Source organism: Salmo salar, chromosome 25 (genome assembly GCF_965601325.2).
Source record: "Salmo salar chromosome 25, fSalSal1, whole genome shotgun sequence".
Lineage (NCBI taxonomy): Eukaryota > Metazoa > Chordata > Actinopteri > Salmoniformes > Salmonidae > Salmo > Salmo salar.
Window position 1 is genome coordinate 35,229,276 of NC_138315.1, and position 11,685 is coordinate 35,240,960.

General features: G+C 45.8%; 1 long non-coding RNA gene across 2 annotated transcripts; it reads left to right on the forward strand.

Moving 5' to 3' along the window:
* The first annotated feature begins 280 nt into the window (after positions 1-280).
* Positions 281-10,975, forward strand: LOC106586572 (uncharacterized). 2 transcript variants are annotated; one of them, XR_014382682.1, is made up of 4 exons: positions 281-361; positions 553-650; positions 5,965-6,050; positions 10,077-10,975. It is a non-coding gene; the product is annotated as an uncharacterized LOC106586572 (long non-coding RNA). The 2 variants fall into 2 exon arrangements; XR_006762009.1 differs by lacking the exon at positions 5,965-6,050.
* The last annotated feature ends 710 nt before the right edge of the window (positions 10,976-11,685 follow it).

Below are 11,685 nucleotides of genomic sequence, written 5' to 3' on the forward strand. Positions count from 1 at the left end.
ATTCAGTGTAAGTGTAGCAGTGTGACGTTGTTCCCCTAGATTATGCACCAAGTTGCACACAAGGACCAGTTCAAATAGGCCCGGTCAAGAGGGGATGTTAATAATTTGATAATAATAATAATCCAGTGTGTTTTTTATTTAATTACAGCTGCATAGCTAATGTTATTTTTGGTGTGCAAACACTTTTTCATATCTATATTGTAAATACACTTGATTGTAAAAGTTTTGTATATTTTGGTTTGGTCCATCGTGGGCTATCTGTGTTACTATACCCTCCTATCGTTCTCTCTTGCCTGACCTTCAGCTAGCGAGGTGCCTGCGTCAAGGGCTAACATATTGTGCATTGTCTCTTCGTGCGCAGGTATGTCTTTTATTTTGTCCGAATTACGTTGTATATCATTTTGCTTGTATTGTCTGCTGTTGGCACTGAATGTCGCAGCACCTGTTACTTCTTTTTGATCGCTCTCTTGCCTGACCTTCAGCTAGCGAGGTGCCTGAGAGCTGTGACTGCGCCAAGGCCTAACATATTGTGCATTGTCTCTTCGTGCGCAGGGCAAATAAAAATCCAACAAGCAGACCTACAGTTGTGGCAGTGTCCTCATTAAATTACACAACGCAGAACGAACCACTCTACATAAGCAACGTGTTGAGTAAGTGCCTGTGTGTGTGTGTTTCAGATGCATCTCACAAGAGGATGTGTGTACATAAAGGGAGCCAGTTGTTCGTCTGTAGGGGTTGGAGGCCTCACAGACATAGAGACCATTCAGCTCAGAGCTGAGAATGAGGAGGTGCAGTGTGTCTCCCTCTGCTCTCTCTGAATACCCAGGCCATGGCTGGGCCACTCTGGGAGAGAGAGAGGAGGAGAAGGTCTGAGTGTGTGTGTGTCAGTATATGGTGGAGTTGTGTACATACAGTTTCAATGCTTTATTTATTACCCTTCGGCACCAGCTTTTTGGTATTTTCCCCGATGATGTATGGTACACTCCTCGCATCTTGCGACTTACTTATGAAAATTTACTCTAACCTCAACACCTACAAGGTCTGTAAAACAAATTAATCCAGGTTCGGGCCCTACCAATAAGCGGAATTTGGTAGTGCATCAGCCGTTTTGTTATGTCAGTCACTGACAGTCACTCAATTAGCCCATGTCAGCTAACATGTTTTAGCTGGCTAGACTAACTTACCTAGCAATCTATCTAAACCTTGTAGTAATCATGGCCAAAGGGTCCCAGGGGCCCTCACCTCCAGGGGGCCCCTATTGAATTTGTTAGTCACTCTTACCCAGATATCGTATGAACATGGCCTTAGTCATGGCAAAATATTCAGAATTGCATGAAAATAGATTAAAAACCGCAACATTTTCCATCGGCCCTATGGCAATATGTGTACAAATGCAGGAAATTAGCTTTAAAACTGCATATGTTTCACTCCACCCCATGGCAATATGAGTATAATTGCATTAAAAATATATTTAAAGCTGTAAAGTTTTCTCTACTCATCGCAAAATGTATAGAATTGCAGGAAATTCACTTTAACATTATACTTTTTTCTCTCCGACACCAAGAGGAGGGCACTAAAATATTCTGCCCTTGAGATGGGGGGGCCAGTCGGTAGTTAAGCAGATAGGTAAAGGCATGATTTGACTACCAGCATAATTCAACATCTGTCCGTAACTGCTCCAGGATAATGTTTCCTGCATGAGGTGGATCTGAGAGAGCGAGAGAGAGACAGCGAGGTGGTTACTGTTACTGCAGCTATAGAACGTAAGTAGGCCTAAGTTCACACCCATTCCTGGACAGATACACTACATGACCAAAGTATGTGGACACCTACTTGTCGAACATCTAATTCCAAAATCATTGGCATTACTTTGGAGTTGGTCTCCCCTTTGCTGCTATCACAACCTCCACTCTTCTGGGAAGGCTTTCCAGTAAATGTTGGAACATTCCGCGGGAACTTGCTTCCATTCAGCCACAAGTGCGTTAGTGAGGTTGTGCACTGATGTTGGGTGATTAGGCCTGGCTCGCAGTCGGTATTACAATTCATCCCAAAGGTGTTTGAATTGGTTGAGGTCAGGACTCTGTGCAGGCCAGTCAAGTTCTTCCACATCGATCTCAACAAACCATTTCTGTATCGACCTCGCTTTGTGCACGGGGGCATTGTCTTGCTGAAACAGGAAAGGGCCTTCCCCAAACTGTTGCCACAAAAATGAATGCACAGAATCGTCTAGATGCTGTAGCGTTAAGATTTCCCTTCACTGGAACTAAGGGGACTTGCCCAAACCATGAAAAATCCCCAGACCATTATTCCTCCTCCAAACTTTACAAATGGTACTACGCATTGGGGCAGGTATCGTTCTCCTTGCATTCGCCAAACCAAGATTAGTCTGTAGGACTGCCAAATGGTGAAGGGTGATTCATCATTCCAGAGAACGCGTTTCCACTGCTCCACAGCCCAATGGCGGCAAGCTTTACACCACTCCAGCCAACGCTTGCCATTGCGCATGGTGATATTAGGCTTTTGTGCGGCTACTCGGCCATGGAAACCCATTTCATGAGGCAGTTTGGAACTCAGTGTGAGTGTCCACCTGAGGGCAGAGAAGGAGGGGAGCGACTTCTCCAACTTTGGCAGGGTGCACAGACCGCTGTGGAGTACGCCCTCACCTTCCGGACTGTGGCAGCCTCCAGCAGATAGAATGAGCCGGCACGTTGCACCTTATTCAGAAGAGGACTGTGCGAAGAGGTCCAGATGGAGTTGACGTGTCAGGAAGACAACATTTCTTTGGACGCGCTCATAGCGATGGCCATCCGTCTGGATAATCTTCTTCGAGAGCGCCGGCACCCCCCTCGTCTCTCGCCTAACTCCTTTGGCCGCCCTGAAACAGAGCCTGAACCCATGGAGTTAGGTGCCACACACCTCACCGCAGCAGAGCAACGTCACCGGAGACAGCTGGGGTTCTGTTTCTATTGTGGTCAGGAGGGGCACCAGCTTCAGCGGTGTCAAGTGCGCTCCAACCCGGAGTCCACGAGGACAGAGGGACGGCCACGTGATCATCTGTCTCCGAGTTACATTTGAGTATTCCATCATCATCACTTTCCGCCAAACCCTTTCTGGTTTCCATTTCACTGGCTGGCTGTCCCTCATGTGTTGTCTTTATACCAGGATCACCAGGAGGTTTTCTCCAAGACCCGCACCACCTGTCTCCCTCCTCATCGCCCCTGGGACTGTGCTATGAAACTGCTTGCAGGCACTGTGTCTCCACGCAGCCGCATCTACCCTCTGTCGGATGCTGAAACCAAGGCTATGGGGGAGTACATCCAGGAGGCTCTCCAACAAGATTTCATTCGCACGTCCACCTCCTCTGCGTCGGCAGGCTTTTTCTTCATCGCCAAATGGACGGAGGTCTACGCCCGTGTATCCACTACGTAGGCCTCAATTCCATCACCACCAAGTACCACTACCCTCTCCTGTTGGTGCCGGCCAGTACAGTTCCACGGGGCCCGTTTTTATACAAAATAGGACCTGCAGAGTGCCTACAATCTTATCCGCATCTGGGAGGGGGATGAATGGAAAATGGCATTCAGCACAATGTCTGGCCACTATGAATACTTGGTGATGCCTTATGGATTAGCCAATTCTCTGTCAGTGTTCCAGGCACTAGTCTCAACGTCAACAGTGAAGAGGCGACTCCGGGATGCTGGCCTTCTAGGCAGAGTTGCAAAGAAAAAGCCGTATCTTAGACTGGCCAATAAAAATAAAAGATGAACCTCTTAGTGACCCCTTAACATGCGAATCCCGTTAGCGGGATCGATTTGACAACAGCCAGTGAAATAGCAGAGCGCCAAATTCAAAACGACAAAAATATCATAATCACACACAAGTATGCTACACCATTTTAAAGATAAGATTCTCGTTAATGCAACCGCTGTGTCAGATTTCAAAAAAGCTTCACGGCGAAAGCACACGTTTGCAATAATCAACAGCAGCAAGCCAAACAGAAATCCGCCATCTTGGAATCAAGAAAACTCAGAAATAGTATTATAAATATTCACTTACCTTTGATGATCTTCATCAGAATGCACTCCCAGGAATCCCAGTTCAACAATAAATGTTTGTTTTGTTCGATAAACTTCATCCTTATGTCCAAATACCTCCATTTTGTTTGTGTGTTAGGTTCACTATTCCAGGCATGCGCTTGCTAACTCCAGACGAAAAGTCAAAGAAAGTTATACTACAGTTATAGAATCATGTCAAACGATGTATAGAATCAATCTTTAGGTTGTTTTTAACATAAATCTTCAATAAAATTCCAACCGGACGATTCCCTTCTCTTTAGAAATGAAGATGGAGTAGGCTCGCTCCCAAGGCTTAACTCGTGCCTTATTCTGGGACACCTGTTTCCAGAAGCTCTTGTTGGCTCCCTGCTCACAGTAAAAGCCTGAAACAACGTTCTAAAGACTGTTGACATCTAGTGGAAGCCTTAGGAAGTGCAACATGACCCCGTTAACACTACAAATTAAATTGGGATTCACTTAAACTACAAGCCTCAGATTTCCCACTTCCTGGTTGGGTTTTTGCCTGCCATATGAGTCCTGTTATACTCACAGACATCATTCAGACAGTTTTAGAAACTTCAGAGTGTTTTTTATCCAAATCTACTAATAATATGCATATCCTACCTTCTATGTCTGAGTACCAGGCAGTTTAATTTGGACACGTTTTTCATCCGGACGTGAAAATACTGCCCCCTATCCCTAAGAAGTTTTAAGATTGGCAAAAGAACACAGACACTGGACAGAGGAACTCTGCCTAGAAGGCCAGCATCCCGGAGTCGCCTCTTCAATGTTGATGTTGAGACAGGTGTTTTGCGGGTACTATTTCATGAAGCTGCCAGTTGAGGACTTGTGAGGCGTTTGTTTCTCAAACTAGACACTCTAATGTACTTGTCCTCTTGCTCAGTTGTGCACAGGGGCCTCCCACTCCTCTTTCTATTCTGGTTAGAGCCTGTTTGCGCTGTTCTGTGAAGGGAGTAGTACACAGCATTATACGAGATCTTCAGTTTCTTGGCAATTTCTTACAAGAAATAGCCTTCATTCCTCAGAGCAAGAATAGCATAACGAGTTCAGAAAAAAGGTATTTGTTTCTGGCCATTTTGAGCCTGTTATCAAACCCACAAAAGCACAACATTGTAAGAGCTTTCATTGTCTGTTTATATGCCCCCTTTATTTATCCTATGGTTCTGACTTGTTGTACAGGGAGTACACTGTAAGAATGGCCCATGTTCTGAATTCTGTCGCTGTACATTTCAAAAGTCTGAACACTGCTGTTGGGACAGCTTTATGTAGGCCCTAACAGTTTGTGGGCACCGTTTGTCACCGTTATAGTGCAATTAATGCATTGTTTAGTGTTGTGTTCTGTAGTGGCTTTGCTGGCATGCATCCCACTTTTTTTTGCCCAACCAAGATTTACATGCTAAAATCGCCACTGAGAAAGACTTAGTGGTATAGAGAGGCCTGGGAAAGAGTTAAAAGAGTCCATGTGTCAAACTGTTAATGAAATGTGCAAACAGAAAATCTGAAATTTGCCTGTATTTCATAAAATAAATCACCATTTATTAAAGACATAAATTGTTATCATTATTTCCAGTATTCACAGTAGTACAACTGCGCTACTGCTAAAAAAATAACTACTGAACTGAGGTCTGACACAACTGAACAATTCACAGCTATAGAACCATGTGAGTTGGGTTTAAGCACTTTCTGCCATCCCATAGAGGACATAATTACGAATTTATAAAGGTTTTATATAACATGTTCACATTACTGTAGTTGTCTTTCACTCATGTTGTTACTCATAATAGACAAGTCTCTCATGATAAATTAACTTTTCCTGTTATTAAGGTTGCGATTTTAACTATACCTATCGTTTTATGTCTATTTCTGTTCTCTGCTACTGCACGGCAAGCGGTACCGATGCACCAAGTCAAGAACCAACAGGAAACTGACCAGCTTCTACCCACAAGCCATAAGAAAGCTAAATAGTTAGTCCAGGTAGCTATTTGGTTAAATATTTAACTATCTGCATTGACCCTTTTTGCACTAACTTTTTTAAGTCATCAAATCAAACTGTATTTTTCACATGCACCGAATACAACAAGTGTAGACTTTACCGTGAAATGCTTACTTACAACTTACAAGCCCTTAACCAACAGTGCAGTTCAAGAAGAGTTTATGAAAATATTTACCAAATAGACTAAAATAAAAAGTAATAATAAAAAGCAACACAATAAGAAAAACAATAACGAGGCTATATACAGGAGGCACCGGTACCGAGTCAGTGTGCAGGGGTACAGGCTAGTTGAGGTCATTTGTACATTTACATTTACATTTAAGTCATTTAGCAGACGCTCTTATCCAGAGCGACTTACAAATTGGTGCATTCACCTTATGATAGCCAGTGGAACAACCACTTTACAATAGTGCATCAAAATCTTTTTAGGGGGGGGGGGGGGTTAGAAGGATTACTTTATCCTATCCTAGGTATTCCTTAAAGAGGTGGGGTTTCAGGTGTCTCCGGAAGGTGGTGATTGACTCCGCTGTCCTGGCGTCGTGAGGGAGCTTGTTCCACCATTGGGGTGCCTGAGCAGCGAACAGTTTTGACTGGGCTGAGCGGGAACTGTGCTTCCTCAGAGGTAGGGGGGCCAGCAGGCCAGAGGTGGATGAACGCAGTGCCCTTGTTTGGGTGTAGGGCCTGATCAGAGCCTGAAGGTATGGAGGTGCCGTTACCTTCACAGCTCCGTAGGCAATCACCATGGTCTTGTAGCGGATGCGAGCTTCAACTGGAAGCCAGTGGAGAGAGCGGAGGAGCGGGGTGGCGTGAGAGAACTTGGGAAGGTTGAACACCAGACGGGCTGCGGCGTTCTGGATGAGTTGTAGGGGTTTAATGGCACAGGCAGGGAGCCCAGCCAACAGCGAGTTGCAGTAATCCAGACGGGAGATGACAAGTGCCTGGATTAGGACCTGCGCCGCTTCCTGTGTGAGGCAGGGTCGTACTCTGCGAATATTGTAGAGCATGAACCTACAGGATCGGGTCACCGCCTTGATGTTAGTGGAGAACGACAGGGTGTAGTCCAGGATCACGCCAAGGTTCTTAGCACTCTGGGAGGAGGACACAAGGGAGTTGTCAACCGTGATGGCGAGATCATGGAACGGGCAGTCCTTCCCCGGGAGGAAGAGCAGCTCTGTCTTGCCGAGGTTCAGCTTGAGCTGGTGATCCGTCATCCACACTGATATGTCTGACAGACATGCAGAGATGCGATTCGCCGCCTGGTTATCAGAAGGGGGAAAGGAGAAGATTAATTGTGTGTCGTCTGCATAGCAATGATAGGAGAGACCATGTGAGGATATGACAGAGCCAAGTGACTTGGTGTATAGCGAGAATAGGAGAGGGCCTAGAACAGAGCCCTGGGGGACACCAGTGGTGAGAGCGCATGGTGCGGAGACAGATTCTCGCCACGCCACCTGGTAGGAGCGACCTGTCAGGTAGGACGCAATCCAAGCGTGGGCCGCGCCGGAGATGCCCAACTCGGAGAGGGTGGAGAGGAGGATCTGATGGTTCACAGTATCAAAGGCAGCAGATAGGTCTAGAAGGATGAGAGCAGAGGAGAGAGAGTTAGCTTTAGCAGTGCGGAGAGCCTCCGTGACACAGAGAAGAGCAGTCTCAGTTGAATGCCCAGTCTTGAAACCTGACTGATTAGGATCAAGAAGGTCATTCTGAGAGAGATAGCAGGAGAGCTGGCCAAGGACGGCACGTTCAAGAGTTTTGGAGAGAAAAGAAAGAAGGGATACTGGTCTGTAGTTGTTGACATCGGAGGGATCGAGTGTAGGTTTTTTCAGAAGGGGTGCAACTCTCGCTCTCTTGAAGACGGAAGGGACGTAGCCAGCGGTCAAGGATGAGTTGATGAGCGAGGTGAGGAAGGGGAGAAGGTCTCCGGAAATGGTCTGGAGAAGAGAGGAGGGGATAGGGTCAAGTGGGCAGGTTGTTGGGCGGCCGGCTGTCACAAGACGCGAGATTTCATCTGGAGAGAGAGGGGAGAAAGAGGTCAAAGCACAGGGTAGGGCAGTGTGAGCAGGACCAGCGGTGTCGTTTGACTTAGCAAACGAGGATCGGATATCGTCAACCTTCTTTTCAAAATGGTTGACGAAGTCATCCGCAGAGAGGGAGGAGGGGGGGGGGGGAGGGGGAGGAGGATTCAGGAGGGAGGAGAAGGTAGCAAAGAGCTTCCTAGGGTTAGAGGCAGATGCTTGGAATTTAGAGTGGTAGAAAGTGGCTTTAGCAGCAGAGACAGAAGAGGAGAATGTAGAGAGGAGGGAGTGAAAGGATGCCAGGTCCGCAGGGAGGCGAGTTTTCCTCCATTTCCGCTCGGCTGCCCGGAGCCCTGTTCTGTGAGCTCGTAGTGAGTCGTCGAGCCACGGAGCAGGAGGGGAGGACCGAGCCGGCCTGGAGGATAGGGGACAGAGAAAATCAAAGGATGCAGAAAGGGAGGAGAGGAGGGTTGAGGAGGCAGAATCAGGAGATAGGTTGGAGAAGGTTTGAGCAGAGGGAAGAGATGATAGGATGGAAGAGGAGAGAGTAGCGGGAGAGAGAGAGCGAAGGTTGGGACGGCGCAATACCATCCGAGTAGGGGCAGAGTGAGAAGTGTTGGATGAGAGCAAGAGGGAAAAGGATACAAGGTAGTGGTCAGAGATTTGGAGGGGAGTTGCAATGAGATTAGTGGAAGAACAGCATCTAGTAAAGATGAGGTCAAGTGTATTGCCTGCCTTGTGAGTAGGGGGGGAAGGTGAGAGGGTGAGGTCAAAAGAGGAGAGGAGTGGAAAGAAGGAGGCAGAGAGGAATGAGTCAAAGGTAGACGTGGGGAGGTTAAAGTCACCCAGAACTGTGAGAGGTGAGCCATCCTCAGGAAAGGAACTTATCAAGGCGTCAAGCTCATTGATGAACTCTCCAAGGGAACCTGGATAAATGATAAGGATGTTAAGCTTGAAAGGGCTGGTAACTGTGACAGCATGGAATTCAAATGAGGAGATAGACAGATGGGTCAGGGGAGAAAGAGAGAATGTCCACTTGGGAGAGATGAGGATTCCAGTGCCACCACCCCGCTGGCTCGATGCTCTAGGGGTATGCGAGAACACGTGGGCAGACGAAGAGAGAGCAGTAGGAGTAGCAGTGTTATCTGTGGTAATCCATGTTTCCGTCAGCGCCAGGAAGTCTAGGGACTGGAGGGTAGCATAGGCTGAGATGAACTCAGCCTTGTTGGCTGCAGACCGGCAGTTCCAGAGGCTGCCGGAGACCTGGAGCTCCACGTGGGTCGTGCGCGCTGGGACCACCAGGTTAGAGTGGCAGCGGCCACGCGGTGTGAAGCGTTTGTATGGCCTTTGCAGAGAGGAGAGAACAGGGATAGACAGACACATAGTTGACAAGCTACAGAAGTGTTGTTTCTTGTATTATTGTCTCTTGTGTCTTTGTACATGTAGGTGGGGGTGAAGTGACTATGCATAGATAATAAACAGCAAGTAGCAGCAGTGTACAAAAGGCTATTGAGGAGCCTTTTGGTCCTAGACTTGGTGCTCCGGTACCGCTTGCCGTGCGATAGCAGAGAAAACAGTCTATAACTTGGGTGACTGGAGTCTCTGACAATTTTATGGGCTTTCCTCTGACACCGCCTATTATATAGGTCCTGGATGGCAGGAAGCTTGGCCCCAGTGATGTACTGGGCCGTTCGCACATACGCTGATGCTACTGTTTACTATCTGTCACTTTATTCCTAGTTATATGTACGTATCTAACTAAATTACCTTGTACCCCTACACATCGAGACTGTACTGATACCCTTTTATCGTTACTCATTATATATCTATTATTACTTGTATTATTACTTGTTTTTACTTTTCAATTATTTCTCTATTTTCTTTCTCTCTGCATTGCTAGGAAGGACCTGTAAGTAAGCATTGTTAGTCCACACCTGTTGTTTGCGAAGCATGTGACTAATAACATTTTATTTCAATTTTATTTTATTTCAGGTCCTGGATACATAGCTTGTTGATGAGAAAGGTCGAAGGAGAATGACAAGAATCGTGCAAGCTAACAGGCGGGCCGCAAACAGGCAAATAACGGCGCAGTAGAACAATGGTGTGCAGAACAGCATCACGCAACATACAACTTGTTGGTTCCACTCCTATCAGTCAAAGACTACAAGAAGTGGCTTCAGTGCATGTGATCACCAACACTGGACAACTGAGGGTGGAAAAGCATTGCCTGTTCCGACGAATCCCGTTTCAGTCAGGATTTGCCATAAGCATTATGAGTCCATGGTCCCATCCGGCCTAGTGTCAACTGTACAGGCTGGTGGCGGTGGTGTAATGGTGTGGTAAATGTTTTCCTGGCACACTTTATGTCCCATGATACCAATTGAGCAACGTTTGAACGCCACACCTTGTAGAATCCATGCCCCGAATAATTCACACTGTTCTGGAGGAAAAGGGGGGTACGACCCAGTACTAGATGGGTGCACCTAATAAACTGGCCACTATATTTTCCCCATAGAACAACTTTAGGACTTGTTGGGCTGCCAGGAGTTGTTTGCTGTTACTGTGTGTATGTTTAAACAGCCCTTGTCAAAATGGAAGAAAACTGCTTTGACGTTTTTCAAGGCAAGACCCAATTTCCAGGTTTTGAAAACATGATTTTGTCATGGCATGTTGAATGATCTAAAGAGAATTCGTCAGCATTTGTTAGGATACAGAGACATAATTTTGACTTTCATAATTGCTTGTTCATTGATTCAACTTATTTTGTACAAAGTTAATTTCATATCCATGTTGTTATTTTCCAGTCACAGTATGTGTAGAAATTGGAATGAATTGTCAAGTGAGTCTCTGCACTTACTATACAATACTATACAAATAAAAAGTAAACTGTTCTCTCTACTCTTTATTTTGGGGTATTTCATTTTTGTAATATTTTTGTTGTATTTGATGTGAACTACATCTTGTAACTTTTTTAGACTAAGATAAAGCAGAGATTTAGATTCATTGCCCTTGTATCGTGTAAGTGTAAGTGTTATTCTAACTGGTTGACTTGATACTGGGTCAGGGTTGAGGGTTTCACCTCACTCCCAATGTAACGGTTGTCGTCTGGAAAGGAGGACCAAAACGCAGTGGATTGTATACTCATCTTCTTTTAGTAGGCGAAAGAAGGGAAACCAAACAAACACGTATACAAAAATGATGAACAACGAAAATACAGTCTTGTCAGGCATAGACACGCAAAACAAGAAACAATCTCCCACAACACTACACCAAACAATTACCCATATATAGGACTCTCAATCAGAGGCAACGAGAAAGCACCTGCCTCCAATTGAGAGTCCAACCCCCCATTAACCTACACATAGAAATACACCAACCCAGAAAGAACATAGAAGTACAAAACAGAGAACATAAACCAAAACCCGGAAATAATAAATCAAACGTCCTACTAAATAAACCACCACCCCGAACCACATAAAACAAATACCCTCTGCCACGTCCTGACCAAACTACAATAACAAATAACCCTTATACTGGTCAGGACGTGACACCCAATGACCATTTTTTTTAAATATATTTTCAACACTTCTGCTTCAAGTAT